The sequence below is a fragment of the Rhagoletis pomonella genome, unplaced genomic scaffold (genome assembly GCF_013731165.1).
Source record: "Rhagoletis pomonella isolate Grant_MI unplaced genomic scaffold, Rhpom_1.0 Rhpom_scaffold_00003, whole genome shotgun sequence".
Lineage (NCBI taxonomy): Eukaryota > Metazoa > Arthropoda > Insecta > Diptera > Tephritidae > Rhagoletis > Rhagoletis pomonella.
The window spans coordinates 93,290,890-93,303,511 of NW_023458557.1; the positions used below are offsets into that span (position 1 = coordinate 93,290,890).

General features: G+C 33.3%; 1 protein-coding gene across 1 annotated transcript in view; it reads left to right on the forward strand.

The window, feature by feature from the left end:
- Positions 1-3,844: 3,844 nt before the first annotated feature.
- Positions 3,845-12,622, forward strand: part of LOC118735819 (platelet binding protein GspB-like) — a 126,824-nt gene continuing 118,046 nt past the window's right edge. Inside the window, exon 1 of the mRNA XM_036465790.1 lies at positions 3,845-4,741. The gene's annotated coding sequence lies outside the window, so the exon portion shown is untranslated. The remainder of the gene's footprint in view (positions 4,742-12,622) is intronic.

Here is a 12,622-nt window from a genome sequence, read left to right on the forward strand (position 1 = left end):
GAAATACAACTGAAGAATGTGCGATGTTATATTGTGATGTGTTATGCTACATATGTTATGTTATTGAATCTAATGCTATTCTATGTTATGTTATGCTAAGTACTAAGCTAAACTCCCCTCCACTTAACCCATTCCAACGTTATTTCAGCTCAACTCAACTCACATAAACTATCCTTAATTTTAGCGGTTGAATTTCAACCGCTGGGCGATCACTAGTATTATTAAAAAACAAAAAGTGGTGTGTGCTTTTAACCAGACCAACCTCCGCCCAAGGACCTCGACCCGCTGAATTTCAAGTAAATTGCGAGAAAAAGGCAAACAATTCACAATTTACCCTAAATTTTGGTGGGGGAAGAGGGAACCGGATAGCAAATTCGGATTCAGTGGGTAGAAATACATCTCGGTGGGTGGGTCTGGTTAAATGCACAGACCACTTTTTTTGTGTGCCGGTGTTATCTTATCAAACAAGAGCAAATCATCCCATTTACCAACCTAAACTCAAAGGTAAAGAACTGGATCAATCAGGCAGAAAGCAGTGACTTTGGAGTGACTCTTGAGCGCAGATTTAACCGAGAAAGAAACGCCTCCGTGGTATTTTATGCAGCAATAGATGACGACTGAAGCCGAGGGTTATAAATTAATGCACACGTCTATAATCTGACCGATTACAGGCTTCATTCTAAAGAGACTTACAATTGATATAAAAGCACTGACTATCGATTATATTATACTAATTATCTGGAGCATCCACAAACGCCACGCGAAATTTGCAAGCCTCGTTGGATTCCAAATTCATCCCAGTACTCAGTGGGCGTAACTGCTTTGACAAATAGCCCAAAGGTACAGCGATCTTGATTGAAAAACTCAATTTGAAGCTATCCTTTCGCCAGCCGGACTGTTATACGTTTTGCCGACGGCGGAAACGTTTTTTGGAACGAAGGCATTAAAGCACATAAAATAGTATACCCTTACTGGAAGAAAATTTTAAACGCCTTTTGCACCTTAGAGAGAGGGGGCGAGAAGTAAATAGGCTTATCCTAGTTTTGTTGCACCACTTGCGGGTAGTGAGCTACCACAACGTCCCAAGAAAAAAACCCTCGCTGGAACGCAATTAAACATTTTTTCTGATAACGAAGGTAATTACGGAAGAAGTTGGCCGCAATTCCTGATTTAATGGAAATAGCCCTAGCCTAATTCACAGTTTATAGGGACAGTGAAATAAAGAGCAGAATTACCGAAATAATCAGACAAATATGGAATACTGACGACTTACATTAGCCCAGAGGCTTGGTAGGATTGAGCAAAGATATGCACACAAGCTCACGATTATCTCCCGAGGGCTTGGCTCGTGGGTCGGCATGCCAAATTCATTAGCATAACTTTTAATAACATCGGCCTTAGTTGAAAGGAATCCACACTCCAAAGAGACAGTTGGCCACATCCTCTGTGACGACGCTATGAATATTTCATAGTGAAGTCGCTTTTCTTCAGTAATACCAACGAGTGCCGCCATGTTTGCGCTATGAACCAGGATGGCTCTCTAAACAACGTACTATAAATGGCGGAGCCAGAAGCACAAGAGCTCCCTGGCTAAAGAAAGTTCGAATAGTTTAGCTTTGAGTTTATTTAGGAAATAAATACAATCTCGAAGCTCTAATATTTTTTGCTTATCAAAGAAAAGTCACTTACGTTTGAAAAAAAACCAAATTACCGAAATATAATTTTCTCACGCATTTGCATACCTGGTAACCCTATACACCTGCTAGCAGTGCTTAATCATTTGCAGACCACATATTTGCATATTCTCACCGTCAGCCAGTAATGCCATAAAGTGAAAAATCCCCACACAAACGAAAAATGCCCCCTGAGCAGTAAATAAATGTTTACTCAGTGACTTACTTAACAACAGAGAATAAGAAGTAGCTCTAGTAGAAAACACGCTCTGCAATAGCACAAAGTAATTCAAAAAAACTGGCGCTCACGCTCAGTAAATAGGTAACCATGACGAATAGTTTATAACGTATAAGGTACAAGCAGACGAAAACCCCCCTTAAAAGTAAATAAATATATAATACCTGTAGATACAGTGACGCTCACCTTAATAACACACTTTTATTTTTTACAATATTCACAATGTTTTAGGTGATACATACATTTTGTTTTGTTAATTTTTTATAAAAATATAGTAGATTCCATAACATAAACCATATAAGTCAAAGTTTAAAACTTTTTGTACAGTTCAGAAAAATGTAAATAAAAAAATTGTCAGCCTAATTTTCAACTTTTTGGGTATGCAGTTTTGTAGCTCATTTATTTTTAGTACAATAATGTTCAGGTTTGAAATTTCTGAAAAATCCGGTTGTTTTTTGAAAATTTTTTTTTTGCCGAGTGTGTTGCGCATTTTCTCAAATATAACGCGTAAACAAAATCTAGTTTTATATAGAAGCAAATGCGCAATACTCTCGACAAAAAAATTCTTAAAAATCAAAGAGACTTTTTCGAATTTTCAAAATTGATTGAGTTACAAAACTGCATACCAAATAAGTTTCTCAAGAATATGAAAAAAATTTAAAATTGTTATGAAATTTTTTTGAAAATTTTAAACCTTGACTTATATAGCTTATGTTATAGAATCTACTACATAAAAAAAAAAATTCACCAAAAAAATTTATCGCGTAAAATATTGTGAATATTGTAAAAAAATAAAAGTGTGCTATTTAGGTGAGCGTCACTGTATGTAGCCTGTATAGGACAAATACGAAGACGCTGAGCGAGGAAAATTTACCTGAGTACAAGTTGTTGAGCAGCTGAGCGCTAACTGAGCTAACTGCAACTGACGGATACGGCACACAGGTGAGATTTCTGGTTGGCATACTTGTACGAGTATGTATGTATGTGTGCGTGTGTGTATCTCTGTAAATTGTACATTGCATGCTGCTCGAAAAGATATACGCGTGCTGCAGCCACAAAGGTATAGACAACAACAACAACAACCAGACACAATCAGAAAATAGCACTTGAGCCAGCTGGTAAGACAAACATACATACATTGAAATGCGCTTGCATTACATATGCATACGTATGTATATACATACGTTCACATACACGCGCATGTATTGTTTCTCGGGTTTCAACTTAGCTTTGTGCGAGACATTTCAGTTCTTCGACGACTGTTGGCCGAGTTGGTAAGACGATACGGAAGAAAAGCAACGGTGAAGAGAATGAAAAGTCAAGCATTTAGTTGCCTAAAAACGCTATGTGTGGATGGAGTGTGTGTCCACAGAAGTACATAGAATGAATTGAAAATGAAGACCAGTTGGCAAAAAAAACCGATTTGTTTTTTTTTTTTTGTGAAATTCTAAATTTACAAATGGAATGCTGTGCGCAAAAAATGTGAAGAAAAAATTAAATTTATGGAAATATGTATGTACTCGTAACTGTGCGAAAGAAAATTTGTGAAATTCTATAAGTCTATATAAATTAGACGAGCAGAAGAGGGCGATTGTTGAATAAATAAATAAAAAATAAATAAATTATTTCAGTCTCCCAAACGCTAGGGGCACACAATTTGTTGTGAATATGAATAACATTTTGAAAAAATTTCAAATATTTCTGTTTATTTTAATTAATGCAAACGATGAGAAACAACTGCTAAGCAGCAGCGAGTAAGAAAAACGAAAAAATTCAACTGCTTAAATTTGTGACTGCCAAACAAATGCTATTGCAACAACAAATTCATACAACGAAAAATAACAAAAAGTAGCCAATAACAAAACGCATTCAAACGAGTTTCCTTTTGATACAAGACTTAAATGTCCGACTGTGTTTTTGACGCGGCCGCCGCCGCCGCCGCCGCCGCCGCGCACTACGCCGCCCCTTGATTGTATGTATAGTAAGACAATAACAACAAAAAGTGCAACACATAAAACAACAACATCAACAAACTCAAACCACTTTTTTGCGTGCGCAATTCGCCTGCTGCATTTCCTACTTTTTTAACTCCATCTGTCGTCGTTGAAGAAGTGCCTTAGTAGTTTGGCATTGGTGTTGGTTGCTGCTGCTACTTCTTCTTCTTCTTCTTCTTCTTGTTCGCGCCCAGCATTGCAGCTGCAATCCGCCGCAACTCTCAGCACGTTTTTGTCTTTGTTTCGCGTGTATTTGGTTTATTATTGGCTATAAAAATCGTTAAAATACACACATATATTAGCGAACTGCGCGACTGTAACAGCAACAACAACAACAACAACAACAACAACAAATGCAACAGCAACAAACCATAAAAAGTGGTAACAAAACCAGCATTGGCAAACTTGGCAAACCAACGACGAAAAACTACAAAAAAAGGACAACACAAAAAACAGAATTACGACTGCAACAAAAAAGCGCAATTGGCGGCATTTAAAGTGCGAAAAAAAGTACGTGGAAAAGCCGTTACATGAAAAATTCTAGAAATTCAGCAAAGGAAAAAACGTAGCAGGAAAAACAACAACGAAGGCAAATTGAATAACAAAGTTTCGGACGCATAGTCGCAGGAAAAAGTGTGAGAGACAGTGGGCGAAATTGTGTGTTTAATGGCCTTTTTTTTTTTTGTGAAACTGCTTTAAGTTGTATGGTATTGAATAAAACATGATCGGTGACACAATTTTGTGTAGAATTCGTTTGTGAGCAAAGAAAAGGTTTTGCAGATTTTTATCGTCAACTCGCTAATAGCAAGGAGTTAGGCTGCAACGTTTTTAAAAAGGTAAGTTTGGGTTGGATTGCATTTTTTATTGCTACGGTCATAGGACAATACTTGTGAATTACGAATGAATGTGTGTTTGAATTGTGGGTTGAAATATTAAAAAGTTTAATAATGGAGCCAAGCGACGGATCTAAAATAGAAATGCCTATATTCAAATCGATTTTTTTCGATTCGATTTTTTGTAGCTTTTTAGCTCCGATTCGATCTTTGATTCGATGTAAAAAAAATTGGGAATCGACATTCGATTTTTCCTCATTCGATGCATTTTAATGAAATCTATAAAATTAAAAAAAAAAATTGTGAATTTGAGGCTAGTACAAAAAATTAACAAAGACCAAAGAATTTAGTGACCTGCCTTTCTCTCTATTTCCGCACTTCAGGAAAGCTTCTTGAAAATAACTCTATATAAATAAATGTGAGTAGTCCATTGAATTTAAAGATGCTAGGACTTAACTTTGATTTTTGGCGATTTTTTATGCACATTTTCTTCCATAAACAAAAAAAATATGTTCAAAATTACAATTTACTCCCAAATTTTTTTCTTAAGAGTAAAATATAAAATAAGGGAACGCAAAAATGAAAAAATTAAAAATCTCACATTCATGTTATTTCAAAAGTAATTACGGATTGTCAGCTACCTGATAGCATTTGGATAGCAATAAGTACATGTTTTAAAAATTACTTACAATAAATTTTCGTGATTTTAGTGTTGGTCAGCCCGCAATATTTTTTTCTTTATAAAAATTAAGTAAAAAACGTTATTTGACAAAATACATATATGAATCGATCTTGGGAGATCGGTTTATGTTTTGACAACTTCTTCTTGCATAGATTATTTATTTTCAATTCGATTCGAATCGATTAAAATTTTATTGTGTTTCGATCTGTCATCTCTAGTCTAAAATGATTTCTTGCATACAAATCACTTACTTATTTCCCTGTGACCAATTTAAGATTGAGACTTTTTTTTAGCTGCTAGCCGGTTATTACTCCTAATATACAGTGGTCGAAAAAATTATAGCTGCACCACATTTTGCCAAGTTTTAACATATTATTTTTTTTTATATTTCATTTTGTTTTTTTTTTTATAAAAATATAGTTTCTTCTAAAAAAAAAAAAAAACATGAAAATCCAAGTTTCAAACTTTGTGCAATATTAAAAAAAAAAAATCTCAACAAAAATGCAAGTACAATAGAGTACAAGTTTCAAATTGCTAACAATTACCGTTGATTTTTTAGATTTATTTTTTTTTTTTTTGGAAGAAGTTACTGATTTCTTCCATATAAAAATTTATTGTGAACATTCCTCCAAACTGAGAAAACATTAACAAATTTGAAAGTCTTGAAACTTATGTTGGTCTGTGGAAACAGTCAGTCAGTCAGGCTGCTGAATTGTGACGAAGCTTATAAAGCTTAAAAAATACTTACTTTTTTAAGTTAGCTCCAATCAATGCTTTATGTTCTTATACCATGCACTCAAAATTCGATCAAAAATTTTCTTAGTATGCCCGAACTAGGCGTATATTGCAGGAAACTGTTTTGGGAATGATTTATCTAGAAAAAATTAAGATTGATGAGAGAACCCCACACTTGTAAAAAAAAATCAAACCAGTACTGGTGATCGCAGACTATTGTGGCCTACGCTCTGACACGGCAAGCGGCTCCTGGTCGGCTGCTACTGATGTGATCAACCGATTAGGCACTTGCTAGGCGCAGAATTTCCCTTTTAGGCATGTCAAAAGGCGTTGAACGACGGGATGATAGAGGACTACATACGGCAACAACTGGAGCTGGCAGTGTAAAGAACGTCGGTTAAAGAGACAGAGAAGCTACCACCAAATTCACCGACTCTCGCGCCGTGAATGCCGCAACTACGGGCTAGATACTTGAACAGGTTAAACTTCTAATTATCCAGTTTCGACCCTAACGTATGTCCTACATCTGAATCACAATAACCACTTCTTCAATTCCCACCTTAAAATCACTCAACAAACATCTCTTCCCCTTTAGTAGGACGCCGTCAAAACAGCTCGTTTTCTAGGCCTACCATTAGTTGAGCTTAACGAACGCTGTGAGTATCTGGCCTATGCGAGGTCAAACCAATTTTTCCTCCTGAGCATTTCCTAAATAGTCCTGAACAGCTGCTACAACTGAAATCTGCTTCTATTTTCTGTAGAACAACACTTTTTTAGAACTCTCTATAATAGATGTAGAATTCTGGGACTTTTAGCTTTTTTACGAAAGGTAGCAGGAAGGTTGGCTTGGGCTAGGGTGGTTTAACTTTGTTGGGTACGCACACAAAGAACCCCGTACTGAACCCATATTACTTAATTGCTTCAAATTCTAGCACATTAGTTTAAGGTCACAGTAGAAGTCATATAATCCCACCAATAACACATTTGCTTTTTATAGAGATGACAAAAGCGAACGGATTTCTCCTATATGCCTAATTGTAAGCTAACAAAAGAAGCGGCTAAAAACTAAAGCGCTTTATAATGCTACAAAAAGAGATAAACAACAAATGAAAGCAGCATTTTATTTATAAATAATATAAGTAAGCAACTGAGCTACGCGACAATTTTTACGTTTTCAGTAATTCTTTTTTTTTTTTTTTTTTTTTGTCTCAAAGTGACAGGATCCATAAAATATGCAAAAATTAACATATCCACAAAAGAATATTGGCGAAAATTTACGAACAAGCTATAGGTATTCAATAATATAACTACGTAAAACATACATATTAATATAGGATTTTTTATATGTAAGCATGCATTTACATATCTACATACATACACGCAAAATAAAACAAACGCTTAAAGTCTCTATAAATTTACCGGTTTGCATAAATAAAATGATAAACTTTCACAGTTGTCCATTCGAATGAATAGCAAGTGATTTTTAAATTGAAATTTAGCAGCTTTTGCGGAGAATATGAAAAGAGCGAGACAGAGTGCAAAATATGCCAATAATCATTTAATACTTTGTACACATACATATATTTTGTTTTTGTTTATTGAATGAGACTTTCACACCAGCCAGCATTAACTTGTTTGTATTTACTTATGCCAATATACATATGTATGTAAGTAAGTAATTGTGGGTGTGGGGATGTTGTTTTACTAAAGGATTATATTTCAAAGCAACAGTACAGTTCTCACATATTTATGTACATATATATGAATGTATGTTAATTGACTTCTAGAGCAAAATAATTGCGACTTTAAATACCTTCTTTGTTCTGATAATTAGTGCGTAATACAGTTTAGCCAAGATGAATTCAAGCTCCTTAATTAAAGTTAAAAAGATCTTAGTGCACAAATTTATATGTAATACCGCACGGTTTTGCTTTGCAGAAATGCAAATGTACCAATCTCCTAGAAAATCATAATTTCTTGCGTCATAAACTGGCATCTTTTACAGCCTTAATGCGATCTCAGTATGCGTACCTGTGTGAGGCTTTTAAAGTCTTTAATCCTGGTTAAATACTATTCAAAGAAACTTTGGGAATAATGAATGTACATATTTAAAAAATCTGAAAAAATAAAAAAATTAGAAGCTATTCTATCTTGAGTAAGAAGGTAAAGAATTTCGAAAATATATTAAAAATTCCGACCAATTTATTTATATAATTTTTTACTTAACTAAATAATATAAAATAAAACATTTACATAAGTACCACAAAGATTTGTTAATTACGTAGTTTTTTTAAGTTTTTACACTGAAATAGAAAAATTTAAAAACTAGTGAAGAAAAAGTTGACAAATACATACATACATATATCCAGCTTAAAAATCAATTGAACTAAATAAGTAAACCAAAGAAAATTCCAAAAACCAAATTGAAATAAAAATTTAAGAAAAATTCCAAAAATTTTCAAATTTATGTACGTAATTTTAAAACTTTGCAGAATAAAATAAAAATAAAATTATAAAAATTAAAAACTGAAATAGGAAAAATTTATTTTTTATTTTTCAAACAAAATGCTGCCTTTTTCCAATTAGTAGAAAAATATGTTCGGGTAACTTTTTTTAAGTTTCTTCTGCATTAAAATTAGAGCAGCTTTTTTAAATTTTTTAGGATATTTTTAAAATAAATACAACAAAATTTTAGACTGTTCTATTTGAGAAAATATTTAAGAGTATCAAAAAAGCTCAAAGAAAATGTTGCACCTACTTAAATAAGCAAACTAAATAAAATCCACGAGCGAAATTTCCAAAATTTTAAAGTGAGGATTCAAAAATATATTTGTATAATATTTAAACTTACTACTTACTACTTATTACATAGAAAAATGTGATCAATCATTGCCTTACAATAATTGGGGAGTGCTAGTAGCAAATACCTTTTTTAAACTTAGTTAAATAATAAAATAAAACAAAAATAATAATTTTTAACAACAAAAGATACATAGGAAAAATTTTATTTTTTTAATTTTTTTCCGCGCATTTTTTTTAATTTTGTTGTGTTTTTAGGGCAATTTGCGAATTTATTTGTGTAAACAACATAAAACAAATTTTACTAATTAAAAAAATCTACGCATTAAAAAAAAGCAACAATACATAATTATTATTTTTTCATTAAAAAAAAATTAAAAAATTTCACGCAGCTACTGAGTATGTCTGGAATCTGAACTTTTTTAGTTATTTTTTTTTAATTTAAATAAAATAAGTCTTTTATTTTTTTTATTTTACAAAACTTTAAACTTGAACAAAATGCGCTTCGCTTGTCTCCAAGACACGTGAGAATAAAACTTCAAATACTAGCACTTTTCGAACTTGAGAGGTCATGTCCCTGAAGAAGAGAATATATTTTATGTTTTACCAATACATATTATTAATCAACAAATAGCGACTAACAGCAACAACAAATGGCAGTTATAGATATTCACATTCACTCACACATTTGCTTTAGCCTAAGAATTGGAAAATAAATGAAGGGTTAAGCGTCAAATCGAAAACACTTATGAGCAAACAAAAGGGAGCATACTTATCTACATACATACATACATACATATGTAAGTAGGCAGGTACATAAGCATGAACTGACTTAAACTTTCAGTTAAACTTTAAAATAAGAAGGACACAAACAATGGCTACAGACCAGCGGCCTGAAACTAAATTAGTAAATAAACCCTAAGTAAAAAGGTAAAACCAAGCAAAAACCAAGGCGAAAAGGGTACAAAATTTAAAGCAGCCATTGCCATAAGCAAATACGAGTACAACATGCACGCGCTACTACAAATATAAAAAAAACGAAGGCAAAAGCTACTAACAACATTGCTGGCAGCAATTTTAAGTCAACTGTTAAAACCAGTTTGCAGCAGTGACAGCAAAAAATAAAAAGTCAGAGAAAAATTACATTAAGTATGTATAGTGAAACTAAAAAAAAAAAAAATATAACAAAAATCTGTAAGAAACAAATAGCAACAAATCAAGAAAGTACCCAAATTAAAGACTGCCAGTTGGAAGTAACAACTAGCAACAAAAACAGCAGCAACAACAACGACAACAGGCAAGTAGCGCCAGCACAGCAAGGGACACGTAAATACTCACTTTGCCAGTTCATTTTCCTTTACACAAAAAAAAAAAACAAAAAAAAAAAAACACAACCACAACAAGAAATAATTGGAGCGTAAGGAGCATGAATTTGAAGACAAATGCGGAAAAAAGCATGAAAATTTAAACATACAAACTAGCTTAAAAAAATTATATATATAAAAAATCTCAGGCATATGCAAATATTCAAGTATTCGTGTTCAGAATATGTTCCTGTAAAAAATAGAATACAAAGAATTATTTGAAATAGAAAGGAGAGCTTTGGTAATTTTTACATGTTCTTTTCTTTAAAAACAATCAATTTAGTTTGGAAAATATTTACTCAAAATCACATCACTAGTTACCCAAGCAATGCTGTCGTGCAAAAATTTAGCCATTTCATGCAAGCCATAAATAGCGCAGCGAAAATTCGAGTTTAGCAGAAGCAAAAGAATTGCATGCAGTCGCGGACACATTCAATCAGCAGACAAATCACACTGCAAAGGATCGTTAAAAAAATATGACAAAAACAAAAGCAACCAAATCGGTAGCAGGTCTCTCTCAACGAACTCCACAAATCTTCTTTCTCAGCCTGTATGTATGAAGGAGGCCCGCGTATGACCGCAATTGAGCACAGTGGCAACAACGGCAGCGGCAAATATTGATAATGAAAAGATGCTAAAAGCAGATTCGCAAAAATGTAGAATAAGAAAAAAGCCTAAAGAAGAAGTGGCAGGAACAAAAGAAAAGGCAGAGATTCATCTGTGGTTAATGTAAGCAAGCGAAGGTAAAAGAAATCGATTGGCCGAGTTGCTGCTGCTGCTGCTTCGATGACTGCACAATGCTGTTATGTGCTGCCTTATTGCTTTTGTTGTTGCTTTCAAAGGTTAGCAGTAACAATATGGCAGCGAAAATAAAAATAAAAATAAAAATAAAGCAAATGGTTTGAAAGCAGAGGTCAGTTGTTGGCGATAGCTTGACGTTGGCTTTCTTTAGCTGTGCGATGTGCACGAGTTTGTGCCTTTTGTCTTTCGTTTTACTGGTTGTTAATATTCTTTATATATACTTTTTTCTTCTGGTTTTTGCATTTTGTGTTTGGTTGCTGAAATTTGAGTAGCCTTCGGTGGCTTAGAAATGGTTTATGGGCATTTAGCTGCTTCTCGTTTGAAGTATTGCGAAATTGTTTTTACAAACAAAAATGTATAATCCTCGAAATCTTCAAAAAGCTTTGACTTAGCGAAAGCTTTGCGCAATTTTTGGAAATTTATCTTCGAAAGGAAACTTATTTTGAAAAAACTCCATCGCATTAAGTTACTTGAACTCACTTATGGAACGCCATGATCTTTCTTAAGTCGGAGTTTAAAACGGCAGAATGGACTAAATGATGAATTAAGTTGCACAGCGAAGAATTAATCAGACGTTTGCTGCCCAGAGACTATGACTAGGCCTTTTTTTAAGATTTTGAAATAAAATAAAAAGTGAAAATGTTGTACCGTTTTTTTTTTTAGATTCACTATCAGTGAATTTTCAAGAGATCACTTATTATTTTTCAGATCTTTTTGGGGTTCTTTATGTTTCACTTTTGGAATTTCTTCGGTGCTCCTCGTTACACTTTATGTTTTATTTTTTGGTAGCTTTCGGGATTTAATCGGGAACTTTGGAAATATTTCAGAACCTTCAAGACTAATCAATAACTGTAGGTCATTAAAACAAAAAAAAATAGTCGAGAGTTTTCGGAATTTGCCGTTATTTATTTTTCGGGATTTTTTCGGAAACTTTTTTTTTGGACTTTAATTTATTTTCTTTTTTCGAGTTTTTTTTTAAGGCATTTTGCGTTTGGTTTTTTTTTTTGTGACTTTTTGGTGTACTTCGTGTAAGAGTTTTCGGAATTTTTGCCGGATTTTTCGGGAATATTTGGAAATTTTTGAGACTTTCGAAAAGACTTCGTGCTTTCTGGATTTTTTTGGAATATTTCGTGCTGTTTTCGAAATCCTTCGTGGGAACTTACAGGTCCAAAAGTATTAGTCCAAAAAGTAAAAACTACAAATTAATTTGGGAGTTTTTGCAAAAAATGGTAAATGTCATCAGGGCCGTAGCCAAGATTTTTTTCGTTATTTTTGTTGTTATTTAATTTTGGTTAGTTTTTTATAGTTCATTCTTTAACAACATCCGTATAAATACAAGTTTAAATGCAGTGTCATACGATTGAGTATTTGCCGAAATTTAGCGCAAATCGTATCCCAATTGTGTGAATACCCAAATATTTTTCTTTGTCGCAATCACGAAAAATGATTTGTTGAAATTTTGCTATAGAAATTGCTGTATTGCACCAAGTTTTTGACTAAAAA